We start from the raw sequence: 19578 nt of genomic DNA, 5'->3' as shown, positions 1-19578 counted from the left end.
TTATCTGTTAAGGTGTCTCTCTCCATCACTAAGGAGAGAATTCTTTGTGCTCCACAATCTTATCTCCATCAATGTGTGTCTGCTTTTAGCAGCTGAAACAGCAGGTTCTCAGCAAATGCTAGTCATTGAATAAAAGCAAAACTGTGTAAGTAACGGGGATGTGGGCAGACGTATTCTAAAAGAATCAAGCTAAAGGGAAAGAGGAATTTACACAGAGATGTCCAAGGAAACCACATTCATAATAGAAGGAAGGAAGGAGAAAAAAAAAAACAGTGTGAATGTCCACAGTAGAAGAATTTGAGGATTTGAGGGTAGTGAAGCTATTTTTTTATGATACTATCATGGTAGATACATGTTATTTTTCATTTGCCAAAACCCATAGAGTCTGAAAACACAAATGTTGAGCTGTCATGAAACAATGGGTTTTAGTTAAAAAATAATGTTAAAAAAAGATATATCTGGGGCTGGGGATGTGGCTCAAGCGGTAGCGCGCTCGCCTGGCATGCGTGCGGCCCGGGTTCGATCCTCAGCACCACATACCAACAAAGATGTTGTGTCCGCTGAGAACTAAAAAATAAAATATTAAAAAAAAGATATATCTAATCAATTAAGGTATTATGGAACGGTGACAACTCATTAAGTCCTGTGTCAACATGGAAAAATAATGATTGGTTGTTAAATGAAAAAGGAACATTTTTATCTAATGATGATTATAATCCTGTAAATGTCATATAAATGTATACAAACAAGGACTGCAAGAAATACGGACATATGGAAACAGGTTGCTTGATTGCAGTCATGATGTTGGGAATGATTTTTTACTTTAGAATCACTACAACTTTTGTGCATGTGAAATTAGACAATTTTTTTTTTAAATAAAAGAGAGGAGGCAATTTTCCACAATGAAGCAATAATCAAGCTTTCAGAGATCAGTGGACCCTCAAGGTCCCTTCCAGCCCAGGGTCTGGCATCTGACAGCTAGTATAGTACTCTGAGATGACCTGAACAGCTCAGAAGCAATTGCTTGTGCCTAACATCTGTGTTGTCAAAATATGACAGAAAAGGGCTGGGCTGTAGCTCAGTGGTAAAGTGCTTGCCTAGCACGTGGGAGGCACTGGGTTTGATCCTCAGCAGCATATAACAAATAAGTAACTAAACAAAATGAAGATATTGTGCCCCTCTGCAACTAAAAAAAAAAAAAAAAATCATAGAAAAATAGAATCAATGCAAGTTGTGAGAAGGTTGACCCCCTAACTCTAAAAGAACTTTCTAAACTTTCAATGAATATTTTCTTATATGCCAGTCACTCATCTAAGTGCCAGAGATCTAAAAATAGAACAGGACAAAGCTCTCACCTTCAAGGAAGTTAGTTTCAAAACCCAATAAGGAAGAGAGACAGCAAATAAACAACAGCAGTGTACTATGATAAAGGAACAGAGAGGTCGTGGAATAGATACTGGGGATGTCAATGAAGTCAGGTTTGGTGCAAAGAATAGCACTTACTTCAAATTGCCTGAAATCAAGGAGGGATTATCAGTAGGGAAATGTCTTGGAACCCAGACAGGAAGCGCATCCAGGAACTGTGGTGAGGAACATTAAGAAATCAGAGTAGCTAGATCTCTCTCCACCCCCACCCCCGCCATCTCTCATTCCTTCTGGGATAATGGGGTCTTTCATCTCCACTTACCTTGACACATCAATTCCTTTCTCTTTCTCCAGACTAATTTCACTTCTGTTTTCCTGTGGTTCAATTTGGCTTCCTGCAAGTGGCCTCAAACTATCTTCAGATCCAACACAGCTAATTAGAATCACTGGCTCCTAAGTCCAAATTCTTGAGAAATAGAATCTGCTTTTTTCTTTTCTTTTCTTTTGGTGGTCCTGGGGATTGAACCCACAGCCTTGTGCATGTCAGGAAAGCACCCAACCAACTGAGCTATATCCCCAGTCTGAGAAAGAGAATCTGATAGGTCAGGCTGGGGTCAGGTCCAGACATGGTTGGGGACAGGAGTCGTATGCCTGCTGTTTCTTCAGCAAAGAACGTGGGGACAGACTCTCTGAGACAGGGCATCTCCAAAGCAGGCAATTGACCAACATACATGTATAGGAAAAAAGGGAACTAACCATGACAAGGCATGGTCAAAAAGATGTTTAAAGCTGGGCATAGTAGTACACACCTATGATCCTAGCTGCTCTGGAGGCTGAGGTAGGAGGATTGAGAATTTAAAGCCATCCCCAGCAACTTAGAGAGGCCCTAAGCAACTCAGTGAGACACTGTCTCTAAAATAAAATGCAAAATAGGACTGGGGATGTGTCTCAGTGGTTGAGTGCCCTGAGTTCAATCCCTGGTACCAAAAAAAAAAAAAAAAAAAAAAAGTGAGGGGTGAGGCTGGAGTGCAGACTTCAAATATAATTAGAAGGTAGAATCAATAGACTTGACTGGATGATGGAAAGAGGGCTGGAAACCCGATCAGTCTAACACATAATTGCTCTTGTTCATTCTGTTTGTTAAGAATACTCTAAAATGTCACTGTCCTTGGAACTGCCAGGGTTTTTTCCATAGACAAACCCAGTGAATTCCCATGTATCAGCAACAGTCCCCGGCATTCATCACTAAGTCCAACTACAAGGAAAGCAGAGTAACAGGAGACAGATTGATTCCTTGGAGGAATTTGAGAAATTCATCTATAGTTTAAGCTTCTTGCTGCATAGTCCATTCCAAGATCATGTGCATGTATGTGCACGCATGTGCACACGCGCGCGCGCGCGCACACACACACACACCCCCCAAAAGCTTTCATGGTATGAGGCAGCGTTTTCCCCCCTGGCTCTATTTATTCTCCTTGTTTTGCATAGTGTATGGAACAAAATTCCCAATGCTATAGTTGAAGAGAGTTGCCATCAGCATATGTGATGTATTACAGTATGTGTGCATGTAAATACAGCCTATTTACAAACACAGTGATTGTGTGCGGATGCATGTTTAAAATCAAGTTTTGTGGGCTTTTATTTTTATCAGAGGAGTTGCCTGTTTACAAATCCTTATTTGTGTTTTGCTCAATTATCTCTTTCTATTTCTGCTGCCATCAGCTTAACTCCAGGTGTCTCAACTCATGCTACATTATTACAGCAGCCTCCTAACTGACTGTTCTATCCATGGCCACCAGATTTCACATCTTACAGCATCACTTTCTAGTGACACTCCCTGCACACTGCCTTCTGCATTTCCCTATTGCTTACCAAATAAAGTCTAAATTCCATGTCTTCGTGCTATGGTTTAGACTTCATGTGTTGGAAACTTAATCCCCAGATTCACATATTAGTTATATTTGGAGGTGGGGCCTTTGGAAGGTAATTAGATGAGTTTGTGAGAGTGGGGTTCTGGTAATGGCATTAAAGCTTTCAAAAGAAGAGAAAGAGAGCTCTGAGCCCGCATACTTGCTGTGTATCAACATGTGAGGCCCTCTGCCATATTGTAGAGTCCCTCACCAGATGCCAGCACCACACTCTTGGGCTTCCCAGCCTCCAGAACTACGGGCCAAATAAACTTCTATTCTTCATAAATCACATAGTCTCAGGTATTTTATTATAGTAACAGAAAATGGACTAAGACACATAGTCTTCAACATTTTAGTATTTAGTGCCCATCAACCTTCCAAGCACCTTTACTAGTCCTCCATGCTTTAGCAAAATTGAATGACTATCTACCACATTCCTAAATACATATAGATTTTTCAGTTAGTATATGCTTCTCCTTCTGTCTAGAATAAATATCCTTTTATTTCCTTTTCTTCAACTAGCAAGCTAATCCCAGTTTTTCTGCTGCATCTTCACTAATACACTCTGCAGGAAGTGATTGTGTCTTCTTCTGCACACCCACATGCTTAGCATGTACTTCTTTGTTTTAACCTTTATTTTTTACTAATTTGTTTTTTATGTGGTGCCAAGGATCAAACTCAAAGCCTCACCAGTGCTAGGCAAGCACTCTACTACTGAGCTACAGCACCAGCCCATCATATACTTTAAAAATACTATATATAAATATGTATGTATGTATATATATATATATATATATATATATATATATATATATATATATAAAGCATCTCATCTCTCCTTACAGATGCTACTTTGTGTACTTTCATGCTGTCATCTTAGGTGTGCTATGCTGTGGCTATTCCATTTACTCTTAACTCTGACCTAATATCAAAATTATGAGCAAATAATGGTGGTTGTTGTTTAAGCCACTTCATTTTTGGAGTAGTTAGTTACACAGTGAAACAAATTGAGAAAGTCCCCAAAGTTGACCCAGATTTTCTCCAAGAGGCGGAGAAGAACTCTCTTGCCTCTGGGGACAAGAGCAACCAACTTGCTCATACGGTTTCTAAACCTTGTTGAGTTGCATACGAGAACTTCTCTGACATTTAATTTTTTTTTAACAATTGACCAGTGTTTCCAAACAGTTCTCAGGGCCTGCAACTTTGCCCTCCCACAGAGTAATCTCTCTAAAGTCTCAGGCACTGCCCTGGAGAGTGAAGGCCACAGCCTTGATGGCCCCTTCTTGTTTAGGAGTCTTGGGTATAGCTAAGTCCCCTGAGCCCTCTTTGTCTTTCCCTGAAAAGATTCAGCAGATCTCTGTGGAAAGAAGACTTCCTTGGCCTGCCCTGGTACACAGGGCTGTTCCCTCCAACGTCCATACCTTGGGAACTTTGAGATATCCCAAGTGCCTTATGAATCCCATGCAAACTGCATCCATCACTTCCTCATTGAGTATTTCTCCCTTGGTTTTGCTCTCTGGGCATTTCAATTCTTCTGCTTGATGCTTCCTCTATTTGTTTCGAGGATCACTCCAGCATCTTAAATCAAGAGTTCTCTTCTGCTCCAGCAGCTCTCATAGTGCAATTTCTCCTTCTACTTCCAAAAGGCAGCAGCAGAAAGAGAGTTACCAGAGAATCCTGGGGTTGCTGGGAATCCCATAGAACATTCCCTTTCCTTCACGTGGGACTACATGTACTGCACACTCTAGGGTGCAAACCAGTGGTCCCTTTGGAGCCAAAGGACCCAAACATAACTGTAACATTTGACACATGATTTAGGTTGTTTTCTGCTACAAAGAAGAGAAAGCCCTGATAATCAATAAGGAGATGTATGACTGTGTAACATGAAGGACTAAGGTAGGGTAGATCTAGGCCTGGTTAATCCAGTGACTCAACAACATCAATGTCCTCCATTCTCCTATTCCCCCTCTGTCATCCTAACTTGCTGATTTTCCTCCAGGCTAGTTCTCCACAGAATCACCAAGTGTTCCCATAGTTCTAGGCATCTTTTACCCCAAAGGACCGTCTCACGTCTGTGTCTTTCTAAGATCTGAAGACTTTCCTAGAAGTTCCTCCTCACCCTGTCCCTCAACCCCAGCAGAGTTCCTCTCCTGCTTCATTAGTCAGAACTGGGCCGTTTGCCTGCCGCTTAAACGTCACTGGCTGAGAGTACCAAATCGTTATTGGCTTTGGCAGTTCAGGGATTACCACTGAGATAAGGTGAGGGACTTCCTTCCCAAGGGAAGGACACCTGGACAATCAGGACTCTGTTGGCAAGGAAGTAAGGGCACGGAGAAACTCACAGTGTCCGTAGTACAGAACCCAATGTCAGATTGGTCTGTGGATAGAAAGGCCCGATGCAATGGGGGCTGTTTTGAGGATTAAATGAGACAGTGCATGCAAAAGCACATATGTTAAGTACAATTTTGAAATGAGTTTTTAAAAATAATTTCATTTTATAGAAGGAAAGACTTAGGACTGGGAAAGTTAAATGTTATCAAGTTCGCCCAGGCAGCCCTCATCAAAAGTGATCTGACTTGGCCTGTGTTCTCTACAGGTGACCAGCATGCACCTTAAAATAGTCTTCAAACACTTCCCACAATCAGGCTTCCTGCAGCTCAACCACAGGACCTCCCAGGAATATAAGAATGAAATACAGGGCTGGGAATATAGCTCAGTTGGTAGAGTGCTTGCCTCGCATGCACAAAGCTCTGAGTTCAATCCACAGCAACACACACACACAGGCACAAAATGAAATACAATGTAAATATTAAGTAGAAGCTGAAAAAAACCCTATTCTGTAATAAAAAGCTTATTTTAAAATCATTGTTAAGATTTTGGGTTTTGTTTTTGGTACCTGGGATTGAACTTGGGCACTGTCTGACCACTGAGCCACATCCCCAGCTCTATTTTGTATTTTATTTAGAGACAGGGTCTCACTGAGTTGCTCATTGCCTTACTTTTGCTGAGGCTGGCTTTGAACTCACGATCCTTCCACCTCGTCCTTCTGAGCTGCTGGGATTGCAAGTGTGTGCCACTGTGCCAGACGAAGAAATCATTGTTACGTTTTTTCTGACATATAATTTGTTTAATTAGTTCTACTGTTAGTTGCTACTAATTGACACTATTATTGTTGTATTGCTTCAATTATAGCATTTATGTCACAGAAAACAAATAATACAGAATACTATATACTTTCAAATAAATGTTTACTTTATATATCTTCATGTGAAAGTAATAACATGTATGTGTATAATTATCTTTTATAAGAGTAAGATGGAGGTTTGGGTCTGTTACACAGAGAATGGCCCTGTCAAAAAAAAATTTCATCATGAACTCTTCCAGTTAGAGTCTAAGGAGACAACTAAATGTAATGTGACATGTAATTCTGTATGGGATTCTGGACTACAAGAAGGATGTATGGGAAAGACTAAGAAAGCCTGAAAAATCTATGGGCTTTAGTTAATAATAATGTATCACATTGGTTCATTATTTATGACTATGTGCCATATTAATATAGATGTTAGCAATGGGGAAACTGGGTGTAGGATATATGGGAATTCTCTGTCCTTTTTTGCAAACTTTCTGTAATCTAAAACTATTCTAAAATTAAAAACTTATTAACAAATAAAATAGAATCTCAAATGGAATATTGTTGAGAAATACTATTCATCATGTGTAGGAGGGAAGAAAAGAAGAGACCCATGCCCAGTGTTTGCTGTGGCTAGAAGACGAAGACGTCCACAGATAGGGATAAAATAGAAATTAAAAGGAGACTCAGAAACTATATACCAGTGTTGAAAGAACCCCTGGCAGGAGAAGTTTGGAAGTAGGACACTACTGCTTAATGTGTGTCAGGCTCACAACGGGTTCAACTCCTGTGGAGCTGCAGGAGGAGGCTGTTTAGAATGAAAGACTTAACTACTCTGGAAGTCTTTGCAAAAGAGGGTGGATTCTGTGCTGGATATTAAGTCACTGATAATGAACTAATAGTGGCTTTAGGTGACATTTGATTGCATGATACACTGTGCTCAGCATTTCATACGTATTATCTCCTTCATTCCTTAAAAAATCCCATGAGATAAAAGGATTGCTATAAATTCCATTTTTCAGATAAAGCTGCAGTTCAGAGTATTTAAGTGGAGTATACTACCTCCTACCTCCTCCAACTTTGGCAATGTCATTTGAATTTCTTTGTGATGAACTTGTTTTATAGAGCTTTATATTTAAAAAAAATTTTTTTTTTCCTGGTACTAGGGATTGATGCCAGGCACTTTACCACTGAGATTTTTTTTTTTTTTTTTTTGATACCAGGGATTAAACTCAGGGTTACTTAACCACAGAGCCACATCTCCAGCTCTTTCTGCTTTTTTTTTTTTTTTTAATGTATTTTGAGACAAGGTCTCACTAAATACTTGGGGCCTGCTAAGCTGCTAAGCTGCTGAAGCTGGCTTTAAACTTGCGATCCTCTTGTCTCAGCCTCCCGAGTTGCTGGGATTACAGGCACCACCACACCAGGCTACCACTGAGCTCTTTTTAATTTTTATGTTGAGACAAAGTTTCACTCAGCTGCCAGGGTGGGCCTCAAATTTGTGATCTTCCTGCCTCAGCCTCCCTTGTGCACCATTTCACTTTTCTTAAAATATGTTAATAGATGCCTTTTTTAGAATTGAAAAAGAGAAAGCTGGCGGGGGTAGTTTAGCACACGCCTTTAATCCCAGAGGCTCAGGAGACGAAGGTAGGAGGATCCTGAGTTCAAAGCCAGCCTCAGCAAAAGCGAGGCACTCAGCAACTCAGTGAGACCCTGTCTCTAAATAAAATACAAAATAGGGCTGGGGATGTGGCTCAGTGGTTGAGTAACTCTGAGTTCAATCCCTGGACAAAAAAAAAAAAGGAAAAGAGAGGATGGAGACTGAATTATGCACATGCACATGGTTGAGGTTTTCTTTTGAATAGTTTTAGAAATGATTAACTTAGTTCTTTGAAAAATGTTTGTCTTGCTTCCTGTTTATGTGCGGCACCCCTCCTTAAAAATCTTTGCTCCAGTCTAAGTTATTTCTTTGTGTTCTTGGCGTGGGAGTCATGATATGTTGGAAAATTTTGAAATCTAGACCATGAAATAAAATATTCTGTGTTTAAACTGTAGTACTAATGACACTGCTAACCAAACAACTATGTACCACTGTTTGCTTTCTGGCTGGACCTTGTTCTGTCATCTGTAGATTAAAATTCACAGTTAAAGAATAGTAAACCCAGACAAACAATACAGTGGTAAGATCCAGATTTCAGTTCTTAGTCAATGTGTCCGGATTTTGAGAACTGCCCTTGGGAAAAAATCTGAAGTAGGCAATATTCCCCAGGGGACTCCCCACCTCTGTTCTGTGACCCCAGCTTCCTTTCCTTTCTGTTGATGAGGTATTCAGAGTTCTCAGCCTTTAGCACCCCAGACTCTCCCCACTACCATAACCTCTCCACAATAGCACCATCCCCCAACCCTCAGGTTCTGTTCATCACAGCTGGTCCTAGTCCCCACGGGGGGGGGGGGGGGGGAAGGTTAGCATAAGGGATCAAGTAAAACAATTTATTTTAAAGCATTAATGATTGAAACTGAACTTTTGAACTGAGATGGTCTTAATCCAAATGAAGCTGTCATCGCCTGGATTTCAGGCAGTGACCAGGAGAAGTGACAGAAGCCTGGGGCCATTCTTGACATCATCCACATCATCCACAGCAAACAGCCTCCTTAAGGTCAGTTCCAGAACTACCTCCTATTCAGCAAGAGAGGAGAGGGAAGCAAGCAAACTTCTACAGTCCTGAGATACCTCCCCTGGGACTTTGCCTCCTACCTCCCTCTTTGCAACAGTCAGACCTGTGTCTAAGCTATCGCCTTGGTGACTCCTGCTGGGTTCATAATTGCACAAATGTAACCAAGTAAGCACACATTTCCAGATGCACCTTCCTAAGCTCTTCCTCTAGGATGTCAGACCTTGGACCAGCATGTTCTCATGTAAACCTACAAGTAACCTAGAAAAGATGGCAAAAAGGGACAATGAGAAGGAGATATCCATGGGCTGGCATTCTCGGGGGCCTGAAGGTTCCTGACCAGAAGACTCTCAAAGTTGAATCTCATGAATTTCTTGTGTTAAATATCCAAAGAGGGTAAAGGGATTGGATGCACGTGCCTGTGGTCTCCACTCAGGAGGCTGAGGCAGAAGGATCATCTGAGCCCAGGAGCTTGAGGCCAGCCTGGGCCATATAGCAAGACCCCCTGCCTGAGGGTGCGGGAGGAAGAAAAATGGGTTAGGAACCACAGCATTGAATAAACCAGAGAACTAAGAGATTCTGCTACTGACTGCTCCTTTTTATAATACACACACACACACACACACACACACACACACACACACACACAGGTATCCTGTATTTTGGGGGTGGGGGGAATTAAACCTAAGGGTGCTCTACCACTGAGCCACATCCCCAGCCCTTTTAATTGGAGACAGGGTCTTGCTAAATTGCTGAGGCTAGCCTCAAACTTGCAATTCTCCTGCCTCAGGCTCCAAAGTCACTAGGATTGCAAGTGTGTACCACTGCGGCCAGCAGGCATTCTGTATCTTTGTTTCCCCACAGAAATAAAACTTTGTGCTTAATTATGATAACAAAAGACTGGAGGGAAAAAACCTGATGTATATCTGTAGGGAATTTGTCAAACAAATGCTGATAATCCACATACTGGTAATCCACTGGTCTGTTGTAAAAGAGATCAGGAAGCCAACCATTTGCTGGTACAGGAATAACTTCACTATAGATGGAATATATAAAGGTGCTCCTTTTTGTGTAAGAATGGTGAAAATAGAAATATACATATTTACCTTTATTGTATTTATTGAAATAAATAAAATTTATCTTTACAGAGAAAGTGGGTAGGGAAGTGAGATAAATAGAACAGAAAGAGGAACCAGATTATTGACAATTTTATCTTGTTCAGATATTTGAGCCATGAAAATGCATTAACTATTCAAAAGTTTCTGTGATTGAACCTGAAGTATTTCAAAGGGGTTTGTCAAGCATTCTCAGTGAAGTAGGTTGAGCTTAACCTGTTGAATCTGTCAGACCCAGGAGGAAACAGGCTTAGAGTGATTTGGATGAGTTTTCCCTACCCCCATGCCATTCTTTGATCCTGAGCAAGTTATTTAACTTTTTTAACCCTATGTGTAAAACAGGAACAATAATAGGATTGAAATAATGAATGTGGAGTGCAAAGGAGGCACTTCGTAAAAGTCAGCTGTTCTCATTGTCATTCTGCCACAGCTGGTCCCTGGCTGAGAGACTGGACCCCAGGGCTCTTGACTCCAATACAGTTTGTATTTCGCCAGAGCCTATGTAGGAGAAGGGCGGTTCTTTGCTGTTCATAAAAATTTCTTAGAAGAAAGGCACCGTCTAAGAGGTAAGAACAAGTTGGTTTTAATAAAAGAAAAGCCTCTGAAATGAAAAGAATAGATAATTCCTCTAAAAGTTGTTCCTTCCTGTAGTCACCATAGCACTTTACAACTTAAGTGCAATGGGTGAATTAATATGGTGTCTGGGGCTTGGTTTCAAATAATGGGGAAGAAATGGGGTAGGTGTAGATGAAAGAAATCAGCCATGAATTGCAACTCTCAAGGCTGGATGATGGAAATCCATGCACTGTTCTGTTTACTTTGTTACATGTTTAACTTTTTCCACTGAAGATGGTGACAAATTCTCCAATTCTTCTTTTATTCGAGGTGGAGGGATCCAGGTCACTTCCTCTTAATCTTGTGGGCTCTGTGACTGTTTTAATCAATAGAATACAGTGGAAGTGACCTGTATTAGGTTCATGGCTCAAGTATTAAAGACTAGTAAGTTCTATAAACTCCCCCCCCCAACACTCCTTGGGAATCCTCTCCTGGGTGCCAGGTAAGAGGAAACTTGATGTCCCTTGCCGAGAGACCACAAGGAGTGGGTCCTGAGACAAGGAGAGGGAAAGGGATCCAGCTTCCCAGTCACCCACAAGGAGCCACATGTGTCACAGAAGCTTTCTTAGACCTTCTAGTCCAAACAAGCCACCAGTTAAATTCCACTGAGTGACCCAGTTGTTGTGACACAGAGGACAAGATTGACCAGTGAAGTGCTGCTCCACGACCTGGCCCATGGAGAGTGAACTTGTGAAATGGTTGCTGTTTTAAGCCACCAAGTTTGAGGCAGTTATATTACAGAGCACTGAATTGATAATCATTGATAATTGATAATCAGGAAATGGCCACCACCACACACGTGAACACACACACACGGGGTGCATACATACACGACCCCCTCATGCACATCCACACATGATACCACACACACATACACCAACACATGATACCACATACACGCACAGATACCACACACACACACCACACCATGAGCACACACATGCTATACACACTAACACATGATAGCACACACACATGTACAACATCACCCCATATACACACACATGACACCACACACATGCACACACACAAGGCATGTGACTCCCCACATGCATTCATACACACACACCAACACATGACACCATACACACACCACGCGTGCACACGTATACACACCACACACATGATACTACACACACATGTGAGCACACAAAACACCAACATATCACACCATGCACACACACATACACACCACACATATGCCCACATACCATACACACATACATACATAACACCACACAAAAAACACACACAACACCTTACACACATGCACACACACACACACACACACCACTCACCCAAAAACACACCTTTTAAAAGTAAGTGCCTCATCAAGGAAAGAAAACTTCAAACCAATATCCCTGATGAACATAGATGTAGAAATTCTTAATACTGGCTAATCATTTAAAAAAACATATTAAAAAGATAGTGCACCATGATCAAGTGAGGTTCATCCCAGGCATGCAAGCTTGGTTCAACATATGGAAATCAATAAATGTAACTCATCACATCAACAGTCTTACAGACAAGAATCACATGATTGTCTCAAGAGATGCAGAAAAAGCATTTGAGGAAATACAGCAACCATTCATGTTCAAAACATGTTCCTACTATCCATAGTTTTTATAGTCACACTGTAAAAGCTATGTACATTAAACCCAAGGCAAATATCATTCTAAACAGAGAAAAATTGAAAGCATTTCCTCTAAAAACTGGAACAAGACAGGTACGCCCTCTTTCACCACTTCTGTTTGACATAGTCCTTGAAACTCCAGTCAGAGCAATTAGGCAAAAGAAAGAAATAAAAAGGGATACAAATAGGAAAAGAGCTCTTTACCAACAGCATGATCCTGGAGCATTTAGGGTGTGGGTACCAGGGACTGAACTCAGGGACACTCAACCACCGAGCCACATCCTCAGCCCCATTTTGTATTTTATTTAGAGACAGGGTCTCACTACCAGTGAGACCTCACTTTTGCTAAGGCTGGCTTTGAACTCATGATTCTCCTGCCTTAGTCTCCCAAGCTGCTGGGATTACAGGCGTGCGCCACCACACCTGGCCCCAATGACATGATCCTATATTTAGAAGACCCAAAAAAACTCAACCAGAAAACTTCTAGAACTCATAAATGAATTCAGCAAAGTATCAGGATACAAAGTTAACATGCATAAATAAATTATGTTCCTATACATCAAAGATGAATCAGTTGAAAGAGAGATCAGGAAAATTATCCACTTCACAATAGCCTCACCGCCCCCTGCAAAACAACAAAAACAAACCTGGGAATCAATCTAACAAAAGAGGTGAAAAACCTTTACAATGAAAACTCTAGTCCACTGAAAAAGGAAATTATAGAAGACGAAATACCTCCCATGTTCTTGGATAGGCAGAATTAATATTGTCAAAATAGCCATACTGCCAAAAGTGCTATACAAATTTAATGCAATTCGTATTAAAATTCCAATGACATTCTTTATAAAAATAGAAAAGGCAGACATGAAATTCATTTGGGAAAATAAGAGGCCCTAACCCTACCCACCAATCAGACTAGTCCTGCTGGCTCACCTGATCCTTACCCTCTAATCAAAAAGCACCCCATGCCAACTGTCAAACCACCCCTGGCTCTATAAATATGCAGAGCTGTTCTTCAATAAACGGGCATTTGCTCCTACGACAAGCCTTGTTCATTCTTTCAGGTATCAAACTAAAAAGCTTCTTCACAGCAAAGGAAATAATCAAGAGTGTAAAAAGAGAGCCTACAGAATGAGAGAAAATCTTTGCAATCTGCACCTCAGATAAAGCATTAATCTCCAGGATATATAAAGAACTAAAAAAAAAATAACACCAAAAACAAAACAAAACAAAACACACACACACACAAACAAGTAATCCAATCAAGAAAAGGGCAAAGGAATTGAACAGGCACTTCAGAGAAGAAGAAATATGAATGGTCAACAAATATGTAAAAAACTGTTCAACATCTCTAGCAATTAGAGAAAGGCAAATTAAAACTATACTGATATTCCATCTCACTCCAGTCAGAATGGCAACAAACAAGAATATAAGCAAAAGTAAATGTTGGTAAGGATGTGGAGGAAAGGGTACAGTCATACATTGCTGGTGGGTCTGTGAATTAGTACAACTATTCTGGAAAGCAGTAGGGAAATTCCTCAAAAAACTAGGAATGGAATCACCATTTGACCCAGTTATCCCATTCCTCAGTATATATTACTAAGGACTTAAAATGAGCACATTGCATCAACACAGCCACATCAATGTTTATAGCAGCTCAATTCACAATAGCTAAGCTATGGAACCAAACTAGGAGCCCTATGGATAAAGAAAATGTGAGATATATGTGTGTGTGTGTGTGTGTGTGTGTGTGTGTGTGTGTGTACAATATCACTCAACCATAAAAAAATGACTTTATGACTTTTGCCGGTAAATGGATGGATCTGGAGACTATCATGCTAAGTGAAATAAGCCAATCCCAAAAAACCAAAGGTAGAATGTCTCTCTGATATGTGAATACTAACACACAACAAGAGTGGAGTGGGAATAGAAGTTCAGTGGGTTAGACAAAGGGGAATGAAGGGAAGGAAGGGGGATAGAAATCGAAAAGACAGTGGAATGCATTGGACATAACTTTCCTATGTTCATATATGAATACACCACAGTGAATCTCCACATCATGTACAATCACAAGAGTGGGATCCTAATTAGAATAAGTTATACTCTATGTATGTATAATATGTCAAAATATACTTTTTTAAAAAATTGTTTTAGATATTGATGGATCTTTATTTTATTCATTTATTTATATGCAGTGCTGAGAATCGAACCCAGTGCCTCACACATGCTAGGCAAGTGTTCTACCACTGAGCCCCAGCCTCAGCCCTCAAAACACACTCTTACTGTCATGTATACCTGAAAAGAACAAATACAAATAAATAAATAAAATAAGTGACTGAATTAAATTTGAGAACTTTACTTATCGGGCTACCTAAAAAGTTTCAATTTGTTACTCTAAAGTATAAAATCATGAAGAACTTGGTTCTCAGCTTGACAAAAATATTTAAGTATTTGAGTCAGAGCAGTATTTAAAAGGCAGCAGGATCTTTTTAGTAATTAAATTGCAATAACAGATTGTGAAATTTTTCTTTCAATTTGAGTCGTCCCACTAGTCTTCATTTGGTGTCAATTTAGTTGTTGACAAAACTATAAAGGGGTACAAAATTCTCAAATCTTCCAAGAATCTGTTACAAATAGATCCAGCCGAATCTCAACTGAACAGTTTTTGTGGTTGCTTTTTTATAATTTTCAATGTCATCCTTTCAGTAAGAATCCCACATACTTCCTGGAGTGGATATAATCTTAATTGTTGTTTTTTGAGCAACCATTGATTTTTAAAATCCAGTATCTTCATCATTCACTTGTACAAAATGTACTTATGTTGATTTATGTGGTAATTTCATCTCGTGGAGTGATTTCTGTTTATTTTCATACATGATGTAATTAGCAAAATAATAACAAAAGAAAATGAAAGGACAAATCTTCAAGCCAGGGTTGCTGGACTTCGTTAAAAGCCTTCCCCAGGGGCTGGGGTAGTGGCTCAGCGGTAAAGTGCTTGCCTAGCACGTGTGAGGCCCTGGGTTCGATCCTCAGTACCACATATAAATAAAATGAACATGAAAAAAAATAACCATCATTCCATTTTCCATTTACATGTTTGATGTCTTCTTTTCCTGTCACTGAAATGTGAGCCGAGGACAAGAACAATGACTAGCATATAGTAGATGTTCAATACATTTTTTATTCAGTGAGTGAAGATTTTTATCCTGGCTAATTCAAGATGGGAAATCATCCAAATGTATCCAAAAAATGGGGAAAGTTTGAAGAGTCACATCTATGCAATAGGGTTGTGTTAGTGACTAAATTTCAAAATTGGATCACAAGGAATGGGGGATTTGAAAGCTTTTGCATAGGCACCTCCAGGTCTGTGGGACGAGACCACCATCCTTCCAAACACTCTTCCCTTCTCCTGGGAAGAAGGGCTATATAATTGCTTACCTGTTCTGAAAAGGCAAGAGGCAGTAGGGCATGGGTTGCCTGAGGGAAGGACAGTTCATTTCCTCTGGCTGAGCAGGGAATTTCTCCCAGATCTGCTTAGTACCTATTGTTCTAGGGAAGGAAACATCTCACTTGCATAAGGGGCCCTGGGGCCTTCTGACCAGAGTGACCAAGATTCCTTCTAACAACTTATCCCTGAAAGTCAGTTAAACTACTCTTCTGGAGTAGATTGGGAAGGCCCTAAAGTCACCATTAGGATCAGGCAGAGGGTCTTTTAGAATAAAATTACCTTGAAGGAAGGGAGAGATGGAGCTGGTGGTTAGTTGTACTGTGAGCCAAAAAGGAGAAATGGTGTCAGCAATCATCCTGGTCCAGGAGCAGGGAGATGAGTCTAACCCAGGAGAATACCTCAGAAGATAGGAGTATGTTGGGGAGGTAACCCTAGGAGTACTGACTTTGCGATGGCCTTGGTCAATATGACAGCTCACTCATAGGCTCAGTCTAACTCTGTGCAGTAGCTAGACTCAGGTTACAATTTCTATGATGCTATGAAGATTGGATTTCCTTCCCTGGGTCCTGGATAATGAACAGGACTCAACTCCACCCCAGAAGCACCCATCTCTATCCCAGTCATCAGCAGACACTCATGGAGCTAGAGAAGGAAGCTAGACTGGACTTCCTGCCAATCTTAGCAAAAGGAGATTCAAGTTCCGCACTTTTGGATCCTCTGAGCTGGAGTGTAGTACATTACACTGTAAAGCCAGAGATCCTCATCATGTGCTGCACTGGGTTGAAGAGTGTGCACAAAATATTCACGTCCACCTGGAACTTCAGAACGTGAATAGAATGTTTGCAGATGTAATTAATTGAGATGAGTTCAAACTGGACTGCAAGGATGGGGATGGGCTAAAATCCAATAATTGGTGTCCTTATAGGTCCTGTGAACAGACAGAGGGGGGGGGGGATACACAGGATGAAGGCCATGTGAAGAAAGAGGCAGAGAATGGAGTTCTGCTGCCATGATCCAAGGATCACCGAGAAAGGCCAAGAGCTACAAGAAGTGGAAAGAGTCAAGGAAGAATCCTTCCTTAGAACTTTCAGAGGGAAGGCTTCAGGCTTCTGACCCCAAGAATTATGACCAGCTTGTGGTATTTTGTTGTAACATCTCTAGGAAGCTAACACACATGCACCTATAGACCTTAATGTTGAAAACTAGATATGTAGAATGAATACATAGATAGATATGTATGAAAATAGATATGTATGAATAAACACATACATTTTTATTCACTGAATTTGCAGAAAAGTGGCATATTACAGTCACTACAGGAACATGTATAAGATGTTCATGGTGCTTTTTTAAAAAAATATTTATTCTTAAGTTTTAGATGGACACAGTATCCTTATTTTACATTTATGAGGTACAGTGCCTCGTGCATGCTAGGCAAGTGCTCTACCACTGAGCCACAACCCCAGCCCAATGGTGCTTATTTTTAATGGTAGGCTATTGAATGGCTTTCTTTTTTTTTCTTCCAAATTTTTCTAATGAGCAATTATTACTTTAATAATCAGATCCAAATTAAGCATTCACCTAATCAATGCTTCTGACAGATCAATACCCAAATCTGTGAATCCCATGGCTTTCATTCCCATTTGAAAAAATACTTCTATGTGTATTTAACCTGTATTGCCCACCAAAAGTATTTGTCTTTAGTTTTTTAATGTCTTTGCTTAGTTTTCTGTTAAAAGATAATCCTCACCAAGTTAAAATACTTTCAAGTTTGCCTCGGTTTCATGGGGTTTCTGAATATTTCTCAGTTCTCCCTTTCAACCATGCCAGTGTTGAAAAACAGTTGGTGGTTCTCGTCTCCTTAGGAATAAATAAAAGCATCCTGATAATGGCATCAAGCAGCCCTTACTATGCACCTAGCCCTCTTTCAAGTGTGCTGCTTATGTTGACCTGTGCTAGGAACCTCCTACAGCTCCAAAATGCCCACTGGGGATGATCCATGAAGTGGTAAACCTGCCTATGAGGTCCTGTTACTACCTATTTTACAAATGAAGAAACAAAGGCACAGAAAAATCAAGAACTTGCCCAAAAGATCCAGTGCAGGGATTTGAACCCAGCCTTCAAACTCCATACCCCAAAGATCCTGTACCGTTCTGCCCTGCCCCAGTAGGAGAATATGGGAAAGTTCATATAAATATGAAGTATAACTTTTTCATTAATTTTTTTAGGTGTTTATTTAAAATCTACATTATATCCTACAAATAAATGTGATAAAGAGTAAAGGAAGTTTAAAGGGCTCCCCTACATTCCTAAGAAGTGAGGGTGGAATTGCTCGTGTATAACTGGTCAACCATTAGGCAAGGTCACGGTCAGAAAATCAAAAGCCTGCAGACTGACATGGTGCACAAATCAAGGATGCCTGACTTAGAAACCTCATCCCCTTCCATTCCCCTGAGGCTCAAGTCCAGATGTCCTCACAGACGCCGAGACCCTGCCCACCTTCCCGGTTCTGTGGGCTTTCTTTGTGCTTCTGGTACATTTCATCCTTTCTGACACTTCAGGGCCTTTCCTGCACTTGCTGTTCCCTCTTCAAAAGCCCTCCCTTCCCCACTGCCTTTGCCAAAGAAGCTCAAATAAAATCCCACTTCCTTAGTGAGGTTTCTTTTGACCCTCGCCCCCACCTCGGGGAACGCGGTGGTTAGATCCTGCTCCACTTTTCATAATAGTCCAGGCTCTGAGGCCTCATCAGTCTTCACGATGCTTTAGGGCAAGTATCTAGCTCGCCTAAAGCTGTCTCTGTAGCTTCCATCACAAAGTCATCTGGAAATGTCTGTTGACTGAATTCCTGACCAAGGGAAATGAAGACTCACTCTCTTCTGGGTACACATATGCTTTGGGCTTAAGTTTTACCATGAACAAAAGCAATTGACAAGAGCACACAAATCAAAGCACAAAGTTAACAAAATGGTGTAAACCATATGGATGAAGCTATACTACATAGTCACCTAGTTAAAAACAAAAGTTTATTCTAATTATTTATCTTTCAAGGGAATCAGTAATTTCTTGAAGTGACTGAATTACAAGACATGGCTTGGAGTTGACAGTCCCTTTTAGAAGGCCAGGGTGTGAGCTGTAATCTGTTTCTATTCAGAGGAGGAGGCCGTGCTTCCGCTGGGACAAGAACACATGGGATAGCTACACAGCCAGGCTGACTGTGGTCATTGCACATACACACATCTTGGATCTCCCAAACCATATTAGATGAGTGACCAGGTCAACTCACTCACAAAGCTGGAGTGGCTGCCACACCAGACAAGCCACTGTTCCCTAGGAATGGAAGGAGGGCATCTTCTGGTGGATTTGCTATTGTTGCTTTGTTGTTGAGACTGAGGAACAATTGAGTCATTTGTTGCAGCTAAGATGAAACGATTCATAAGTGCTGATTTTAGTCTCAGTGTTTGAAAGACCTGTTGAATTTTCCCCACTAGAGGCCACAGAGGTACCAAGGAGGCCACACAGGGGCCTGACAAAGTTTGCACCTTGCAACTGCCCTCTAGCCCTCAATTTGTCTGCCTACCTTTATCCACAGTAGTGCATGCACACTGCAGTTTCACTTCTTTCTTCGTTCTGCTGAGATAATTGCACATTTGGGGAAGGGCATCTAAAACACCAGCAAGAAAACAAGAAAAG

The 19578-nt window shown here is 40.8% G+C and overlaps 1 long non-coding RNA gene across 1 annotated transcript; it reads right to left on the bottom strand.

The window, feature by feature from the left end:
- Positions 1 to 1538: 1538 nt before the first annotated feature.
- On the bottom strand, positions 1539 to 19543 carry LOC144257251 (uncharacterized). Its single transcript, XR_013344401.1, has 3 exons — positions 19466 to 19543; positions 6275 to 6351; positions 1539 to 1580 (listed from the first exon to the last, which is right to left on the bottom strand). It is a non-coding gene; the product is annotated as an uncharacterized LOC144257251 (long non-coding RNA).
- Positions 19544 to 19578: the final 35 nt, after the last annotated feature.

This window comes from Urocitellus parryii, chromosome 10 (assembly GCF_045843805.1).
Source record: "Urocitellus parryii isolate mUroPar1 chromosome 10, mUroPar1.hap1, whole genome shotgun sequence".
Taxonomy (NCBI): domain Eukaryota; kingdom Metazoa; phylum Chordata; class Mammalia; order Rodentia; family Sciuridae; genus Urocitellus; species Urocitellus parryii.
This window is presented reverse-complemented; position numbering and strand designations above follow the sequence as displayed.